General features: G+C 42.0%; 1 protein-coding gene and 1 non-coding gene across 3 annotated transcripts in view; one reads left to right on the top strand and one right to left on the bottom strand.

Moving 5' to 3' along the window:
• Window positions 1-9,463, bottom strand: part of Ttbk2 (tau tubulin kinase 2) — a 118,853-nt gene that overhangs the window by 96,969 nt on the left and 12,421 nt on the right. The window lies entirely within an intron of this gene.
• On the top strand, window positions 6,502-6,642 carry LOC114621012. The gene has a single exon (XR_003711370.1). It is a non-coding gene; the product is annotated as a small nucleolar RNA SNORA48 (small nucleolar RNA).

The following is a 9,463-nucleotide window of genomic DNA, read 5'->3' on the forward strand; positions in this document are numbered from 1 at the left end:
ACAGAGGCATTATTTCAGCTGGCATTAAAGGTTTTTTTTTTGGGGGGGGGAATGTCTCATTTTATTAGCATATTTTAATTGAACAAAACAATAGGTTTCATTATGATATTTTCATACATATTTAAAATTATATTTCACACATATTTAATATATTTTTCTCATATTCACCTCCCTCCAAAGTCTCCCCTCAGTGAAGTACCTTATTATAGCTCAGGATAGCCTTGAACTCAGTGATCCTTCCTTCTGAGCCTCATAAGTGTTGGGATTATAGGTGTGCACCATCATGCCCAACTCCAAAGAAACAACAGGAAAACATGTAGGCTTTTGTACACCATTGTGCGTACACCTGAGATAGTTCTGTGTAGATGACTGAACATGTGCTTCTCTGGGACATCCTAACTCCTTTCTTAGGGTATGTATCCCAGAAAAACTCTTGGTCACTAAGATGGATATGGAAGAATTCATAATCATGCTGTCCACAACAATCTAAATGCCCAGCACAGAGAGAACAAGAGAAGTTCTAGCATATTCATATGGTAAACAGGCTTGTTAGTTTCCTACTGGTGCCCCAGTGAAGCTGCAAAATTGACCCAAGTTTATAATCTTACAGTGCTGGATGTCACAAATCCAGATGTCACTGTGGAAGCAAGGTTGTTCTCTCTAGAGACTATAGGAAAATCATTCTCCTTTCCAGCTTCTAGAAGGTGCCTGAACTCCTTGGCTCATAATTTCATTCCATTTTCAAAGCAAGTGTTGCAGCACCTTGATAACTCAATCTCTTATATTCTTATTCTCTCTCTCTCCCCCACCCTCTCCTCTTCTCTTTCTTTCGTTCTCTTAAAAAATGCTTATTTGATTTCCTTTATGAGGACCCTGTAATGACACTGGACTCACCTTGACAGTCAAACCAATCCTCCCTTGTCAAAGACTTTAAAGGTTTAAATTTAATCACATCTGCAAAATCCCTTCTGTCGCCTAAGGTATCTTATTTATAGGATTCGTGGATTAGAATGTGAATATCTTGGAGGGTGAATTGTTTTATTTGTCACAAAGAATAAGCTAAAATATAAATGAGAAAACCCCATTAGTATACAGAACACTTCAAGTAAGTCCCTAATGCTTGAAAACAAGGCAAGAGAAGTCACATGAGTTTTTAAATATAAAGTTCAAGAAGAAACAAACCTAACCTATATTTAAAAATGGAAATACAGGTAGGAATTTTAAAAAGAAAAGCAAAGACATGATTATCACAAAAACTGGACACCTTTGGAGTAAAGAAGATGCATGAGATCAGGAACAGGCTTCTGAGATGCTGACATGTTTTTAAACACTTAGGTTTGCAACTATCTTAAAACTACATATATTTATATATGTGCTATAATTAATATCCCATAAAAAGAGAATTAATAAATAATAGTTATATAAATCAAAGGCAAGGAAAGATAGACATAGAATGATGGGTCAAGGCATCCATCTATGCCAACAGAAAAGGTCAGTGAACCTGACAGTTGAATATGGACAGAAATCTAGGTTTAGAGCAGACAGTCTCAGAATCTCAGACACAATTTACAATGTCATTTATATATTTAAAAATTGTTTCATTATTTTGTGTGTATGTATTTAGCATGCATTTATTATGTCTGCATACCAGATGCGTGCAGTGGCCCTGGAGGCCAGAGATGACATCAGATCCCCTAGAACTAGATTTACAAATGACTGTGAGCTATAATGTGGGTACTGGGAATTGAACACAGGTCCTCTAGAGAGCAACCAGTGTTCTTAACTACTAAGCCACTGCTGCAGCCCCCAAATAGAATAAATTTTCTAATATATTAAATTTTTTGAGGGCAAGACCTTTTAATTCATCCAGTTCTATTCATGTTTGATTTTTTTTTAAAGTTAAGATATTTTTATTCAAAGATGATATGGTAATATGTAGTGGGAGTTTTTTTGATTTCTTTAAAAACTCAGTTACGTTATATGAATACGTTTTTGGTTTTGTTTTTATTATTATCATTGTTATTATTCTTTTATTTATTTACATTCCAGCCTTTTTCCCCTTCCCTCCCCCAGTCCCTCACCCCATTCCCCCTCTCCCTTGCCCCTGAGAGGGTGCTCCCCCTCTTGCCTCTGGGTATCCCCCTTCCCTGGGACCTCAAGTATCTCAAGGATTAGGCACATCCTCTCCCACTGAGGCCAGACCACACAGCCCTCTGCTATATATGTCGGGTGCCTCAGACCAGGGCTCTGCTTCAGACCAGCTTGTTTATGCTACCTGGTTGGTAGCTCAGTCTCTGGGAGCTCCTAGGGGTCCAGGTTAGTTGATACTGCTGGTCCTCCTATGAGGTTGCCCTCCTCCTCAGCTTCTTCCATCCTTTCCCTAATTCAACCATAGGAGTCCCCAACTTCAGTTCAACGGTTGTGTGTGGGTATCTGCATCTATCTCAGTCAGCTGCTTGTTGGGCCTCTCAGAGGGCAGCCATGCTAGGCTCCTGTCTGTAAGTACACCATAGCACCAGTAATAGTGTCAGGCCTTGGTGCCTCCCCATGAGATAGATCCCAAGTTGGGCAAGTCACTAGACCTCCTTTCCCTCCAGTCTCTTCTCAAATTTTTGTCCCTGCAGTTCTTTTAAACAGGAACAATTCAAAGTCAGAAAATTTAACTGTAGGTTGGTAATCCATCACTCCATTTGAGGCCCTGTCTAGCTATTGGAGGTAGACTCTTCTTCCCTCTCCCCAGTGTTAGGCATTTCATCTAAGGTCACTCCCATTGAGTCCTGAGAGTCTCTTACCTCCCAGGTCTCTGGTACTTTCTATAGGGTTCCCCCACCTCCCACCCACCAAGGCTGCATTTTTCTATTCATTCTGCTGGCCCTTTGGGCTTCCCTCCTCTTGCCCCCCGCCAGCCCCACACACACACAGCCTCCATGATCACGTTCCCCTTTTTCCCTTCCCCTCCCTGCTCTCACCAAGGTCCCTCCCTCTCTCTGCCTCCCATGATTATTTTCTTCCCCTTTCTAAGTGGTACTGAAGCATCCTGACTTGGGCCCTTCTGCTTATTAACCTTCTTGAATTCTGTGCATTATTTCCTAGTTATTCTGTACTTTTTAAAATATCCACTTATTAGTGAGTATATACCATGCATGTTCTTTTCGGTCAAGGTTACCTCATTCAGGATGATATTTTCTAGTTCATCTCTTTGCCTGCAAAACTCATGGTGTCCTCATTCTTAATAGCTGAATAGTATACCACTGTATAAATGAACCACATTTTCTGTATCCATTCTTTGTTTGAGAGACATCTAGGTTGTTAACAGCTTCTGGCTATAACAAATAAGGCCGATATGAACATAGTGAACACACACTCCTGTGCCATGGTGGTGCATCTTTTGGCTATATGCCCAAGAATGGTACAGCTGGGACTTGAGGTAGATATTATTTTCAATTTTCTGAGGAACCACCAGATTGATTTCCAGAGTGGTTGTACCAGTTTTCAATTCCACCAGCAATGGAGGAGTGTTCCTCTTTCTCTAAATCCTCACCAGCATATACAGAGTTTTTTACCTTAGCCGTTCTGATTGGTGTAAGGTGGAATCTCAGGGTCATTTTGATTTGCATTCCCTGATGACGAAGGACTTTGAATATTTCTTTAAATGCTTCTCAGCCATTTGAGATTCCTCTGTTGTTAATTCTCTGTTTAGCTCTGTAATCCCTTTTTTTTTTTTTTTTTTTTTTTTTTTTTTGGTTTTTCGAGACAGAGTTTCTCTGTGTAGTCCTGGCTGTCCTGGAACTCACTCTGTAGACCAGGCTGGCCTCGAACTCAGAAATCCGCCTGCCTCTGCCTCCCAAGTGCTGGGATTAAAGGCGTGCGCCACCACTGCCCAACTGGTAACCCATTTTTTAATTGGGTTATTTGGTTTGGGGGAGGTTAGCTTATTGAGTTCTTTATATATTTTGGATATTAGCCCTCTATCAGATGTGAGGTTAGTGAAGATTTTTTTTCCCAATCTGTAGGTTGCTGGTTTGTCCTACTGACTGTGTCTTTTGCCTTACAGAAACTTTTCAGTTTCATGAGGTTCCATTTATCAATTATTGATCTTACAATGTGAACCACTGGAGTTCTGTTTAGGAAATTTCCCCATGCCAATGAGTTCAAGGTTCTTTCCCACTTTCTCTTCTATTCAATTCAGTGTATCTGGTTTTATCTTGAAGTCCTTGATCCACTTGGACTTAAGCTTTGTATGAGGTGATAAATATGGATTTATTTTCATTCTTCTACATACAGACCACCAGTTAGACCAGCACCATTTATGAAGATGCTTTCCTTTTTCCATTGTATGTTTTTGGATTCTTTGTCAAAGATCAAGTGTCCATAAATGTGTAGGTTTATTTCTGGGTCTTCAATTCTTTTCCATTGATCTACTTGTACGTCTCTGTACCAATACCATGAAGTTTTCATAACTACTGCTCTGTAGTACAGACTGAGATCAGGGACGGTGATTCCTCCAGAAGTTCTGTTATTGTTAAGAATTGTTTTCGCGTAGGGCAATGGTGGTGCACGCCTTTAATCCCAGCACTTGGGAGGCAGAGGCAGGCGGATTTCTGAGTTCAAGGCCAGCCTGGTCTACAGAGTGAGTTCCAGGACAGCCAAGGCTACACAGGGAAACAAACAAACAAACAAACAAACAAACAAAACAAAAAACAAAAACAAGAAAAAAGAAAAGAAAAAAATTGTTTTCGCTATCCTGGGTTTTTTGTTTTTCCATATGAAATTGAGAATCACTCTGAAGGAGCGATTCCATGTCTGTAAAGAGTTGTGTTGGAATTTTGATGGGGATTCTGTTAATTCTGTATATTGCTTTTGGTAGGATGGCCATTTTTACTATATTAATCTTACCAATCCATGAGCATGGGAGATCTTTCCATCTTCTGAGCTCTTCTTTGATTTCTTTCTTGAGAGACTTGAAGTTCTTATCATACAGATCTTTCACTTGTTTGGTTAGAGTTACAGCAAGATATTTTATATTATCTGTGACTACTGTAAAGGGTGTTGTTTCCCTATTTTCTTTCTCAGCCCATTTATTATTTATATAAAGGAAGGCTACTGATTTGTTTGAATAAATTTTATATCCAGCCACTTTGCTGAAGTTGTTTATCAGCTGTAGAAGTTCACTGGTAGAATTTTGGTAGTTGCTTATGTATACTATCATGTCATCCACATATAATGATACCTTGACTTCCTCTTTTCCAATTTGTATTCCCTTGATTTCCTTCTGTCTTCTAATTGCTCTAGCTAAAACTTCAAGTACTATATTGAATAGATACAGAGAGAATGGGCAGCCTTATCTTGTCCCTGATTTTAGTGGGAATGCTTCAAGTATTTTTCCATTTAATTTGATATTGGCTGTTGGTTTGCTGTATATTGTTTTTTATTATGTTTAGGTATGTGCCTTGAATTTCTGATCTCTCTAATACTTTTAAAATTAAGGGGTGTTGTATTTTGTCAAATATCTTTTCAGCATCTAATGAGATGATCATGTGATCTTTTTTCTTTTAGTTTGTTTACATAATGGATTATGTTAATGAATTTTCATATATTGAACCACCCTGCATCCCTAGGATGAAGTCTACTTGATCATGGTGAATGATGTTTTGATGTGTTCTTCGATTTGGTTTGCTAGGATTTTATTGAGCAGTTGTGCATCAATATTCATAAAACAAAATTGGTCTGAAGTTTTCTTTTTTTGTTGGGTCTTTGTGTGGTTTAGGTTTCAGAGTAATTGTGGCTTCATAGAATGAATTAGGTACTGTTCTCTCTGTTTCTATTGTATGAAATAGTTTGAGAAGTGTTGGTATTAGCTCTTCTTTGAAGATCTGGAAGAATTCTGCACTAAAGTGGGGTAGGTACTTTGGGACCAAATCCAGAATACTGTACATACCAGGCTTGTGCTCTACCACTGAGCTACATTCCCCCAGCCCTCATTTTTGTATTCCCATTATAGAGAATACCAACATGGAACAGTCTTTCAGTAGATGTTTATAAGTGGAATGTCTTTCGCTTCCTATATAGTTGAATAAAACTATGAAGTTCTAGCCAGGCTAGGCTCAGTGGCACACCTCTTTAATCTCAGCTCTTTAGAGAGATCTCTGAGCAAACAGTTCTCTGAGTTTGAGGCTAACCTTGTCTATAGAACGAGTTCCAAGACAGCCAGAGTTACACAGAGAAACCTTGTCTTGAAACAAAAACAAAAAACCTAAGTAGTTTTATGACAACCAACAATCTCAATCTGCAATGAGTGCAAAATATAATACACAGCATTCCCCTCATTAACAATTAAGAAGAAAAGTTAAATTATAATTTACAAAATGTTCTTACATGCAGAACAAATAAAAAAACAACAAAAAACCAAAAAGAAACCTAAACAACAACAACAAAAAAATGATGATTCTCTGTACAAACACTCTAAAACCAAGTTGTTAGGATTAAAAAAATGCACGTAGCCCCCTCTGGCAATGGGCAAAGAGACAACTTGGTGGTGTTGCTCTTATATAGGTCAGGGGCAGAGCAGATGGCAGTCCTTTGTTCATCCTAGCTTGATGCCTGGCTTAGTGGCCAAAGATGGTTTATGCCTAGTACACATAAAAAAATAAAAAAATAAAAATAAAATCCAGGCAGTACAGTGAGGGAAGAGGAAGACACACATAGACCCACTGGGGGATGGGAGGGAGGAGGTACACCCACAGTCCTGCCCTCCACCCCACAGCAAGGGTGGGCCACAGACAAACCTAGCCTCACCTACCACCACCCAGAGCAGCCTGGGAGGAGAAAGACAGAGACCTGCCAACCACAGACCTGTTCTCCTAGGCACTACATAGGCAGGCTATAGCCATCTATTTGCTGCCATATCATATAATGCAGACGGAGGATGTCACCCAGGGGCCAGACAGCCACAGGGCTAGCCTGCACCAGGAGCAACCACAATATGAAAGAATGTAGTAGACAGATGGGGGAGAAAAAAAGTGGACAGCTTGAGCATTATGAAGAGAGGTAAATGCAACTAGAGACTCAAGGAGTAGAAAGAAAAATAGCCTGTTGTGACTGGCTAGCCCTGCCACCTGATGATGAGGTCCCAGCCCAAACTGCTGCTGAGGGCCATGTCTAGGTCTGTGGTTATTCGGCGGCAGTAGTTGGTGTCTAGTGTCTCATATTACTACTAGAGAACATGGGGACATCCCCGGTAGGGGCAGCGACCAGGGACCAGGTGGATGTCCAGGGGCTATACAGAACTGGCCTTGGCCCTCACTGGCTGCCTTACTCAGGAGAGCTGGTCCCACCTCTCTCACCAGTGGCAGCCATGGGAGAGCTGGCCCTGTACCTCACCTGGGCAGAACAGTAGAACTGGTCCTGGTGGAGGGCTTGTAGGTAAGCCAGCCCCAAGAGCAAGAGCACAGGAGAGCTGGCCCCGCCATTTATCTGTTGTAAGGTGGCTTGGGTACAGGGGTGATGCCCTCTCCCTCCCCACTCACCACCAGTGGTAGTTGGGAGACTTAGCCCTGGACTTCCCCTGGATAACAGTGGAGCTATCCCTGATGGCAAATGCACCAGTAAGCCAGCCCTGAGGGTGTGGGAGAGGGAGGACTGGCCCAGGCTGTACCAGACTGCAGCACTTGTGGAGAGTGGGCCCGGTACCTTCACTGGGTAATACAGTGGAGCTGGTTCTGAAGGTGTGCGTATCGGTGAGCTGGCCCCAAGGGTATGAGAGCTGGAGAGCAGATCATGCCTCCTACTGATGACACAGTGCTGGAGAGCTCACCCTGGCAGCTCAGATAAGAGAGCCAGTGGGATGACCAGCTCAGCTACCACCCAGGCACACCCAAAAATCCGTATCATCTGCAAACGGTTGGGACATGTGAAAGAGCCAGTCTTGCTGATCCAAAGCTGTGTTACCTCCAAGACACAGGACAACAGGATGACTGGGAGGAGACCCAGTAAGGACTCAATACTGATTTGTATCACAGAAGCCAGAGATCTAAAACCAGAACAGTGACTCTCTGCAATGAACATGTGCAAGTGAAGACATATAGACAGAGGGATATTCAGAGGGATATACATACTGAGACATACTACAGCTTTCACAATGAGATGTTTTCTGTGCTTTGGCTTTTTTGTTTGCGTATGTGTGTTTTATTTTGAGGGGAGGTTGTAAGGGCAAAGGTCAGATATGAGGGGATAGAGAGATGAGCGGGACTAAGGGTTCATGTGACACTCACAAAGAATTAATAAAAAGTTAAAAAAGAAAAGCATGCTACTGAATGATGGATTGACATGTCATCATAGTCAACCTAACTTAGCAGCTGACATTGAAAAAAAAATATGTTTATAAAATACGTGTGGTGGTGCATGCTTTAATCCCAGCACTTAGGAGGCAGAGGCAGGAAGATCTCTGAATTGGAGGCCAGGCTAGTCTACAGAGGACAGCCAGGGCTACACAGAGAAACCCTATCTCGAGAAAAAAAAAAAAAGAGAGAGAAACAGAAGAAAAGAAAGAAAGAAAGAAGGAAAGAAGGAAAGAAGGGAGGGAGGGAGGAATGGAAGGAGAGAGGGAAGCAAGCAAGCAAGCAAGCAGAGCAAGTCACAGAGACCAAGGCAATAAACAAGCAGTGCATGGCTTCTGCTTCGGTTCCTGCCTAGAGTTCCTGTGCTGCTGTCCTTCAGTGATGGACTGTGATGTGGAAGTGTAAGCCAAATAAACTTATCCCCCAACCCCCAAGTTGCTCTTGGTCTTGATGTTTTATCATAGCAACAGACACCTACCTGAGACAGTAGGTAAATAAATACACAGAAGAGCAAACAAGCTAACATAAAAAGTGCATGGGAAAAGAACTGCATCTGCCAAATAAAAGTTCTTAGTAGAGGAAAGGATACACATGCCTGAAAGTTACATTGAATTCAGTAAAAACTAGGCTAACAGGTTGGGGATGTAGGTCAGTGGTAGAGTGCTTGCCTCGTCTAGGTTCCATGTCTAATGCTGCAAAAGGTGTTAAAATTTCTTTTGCAGCTGGGTATGGTGGTTCATATCTTATTCCCAGCCAAAGCAATCCTAAAACAAAAGAATATACACACCTTGACCTCAAACTATACTGTAGAGCCATAATCATAAAGACACTGAACGCTTAACAGACACAAGGACAATGCAGCAGAGATCCCAGAGCTCCACCTCCGCAGCAGAGATCCCAGAGCTCCACCTCCACAGCAGAGACCCCAGAGCTCCACCTCCACAGCAGAGACCCCAGAGCTCCACCTCCACAGCAGAGACCCCAGAGATCCACCTCCACAGCAGAGATCCCAGAGCTCCACCTCCACAGCAGAGATCCCAGAGATCCACCTCCACAGCAGAGATCCCAGAGATCCACCTCCACAGCAGAGATCCCAGAGCTCCACCTCCACAGCAGAGATCCCAGAG

This window comes from Grammomys surdaster, unplaced genomic scaffold, assembly GCF_004785775.1.
Source record: "Grammomys surdaster isolate TR1022 unplaced genomic scaffold, NIH_TR_1.0 170, whole genome shotgun sequence".
NCBI classification, from domain to species: Eukaryota; Metazoa; Chordata; class Mammalia; order Rodentia; family Muridae; genus Grammomys; species Grammomys surdaster.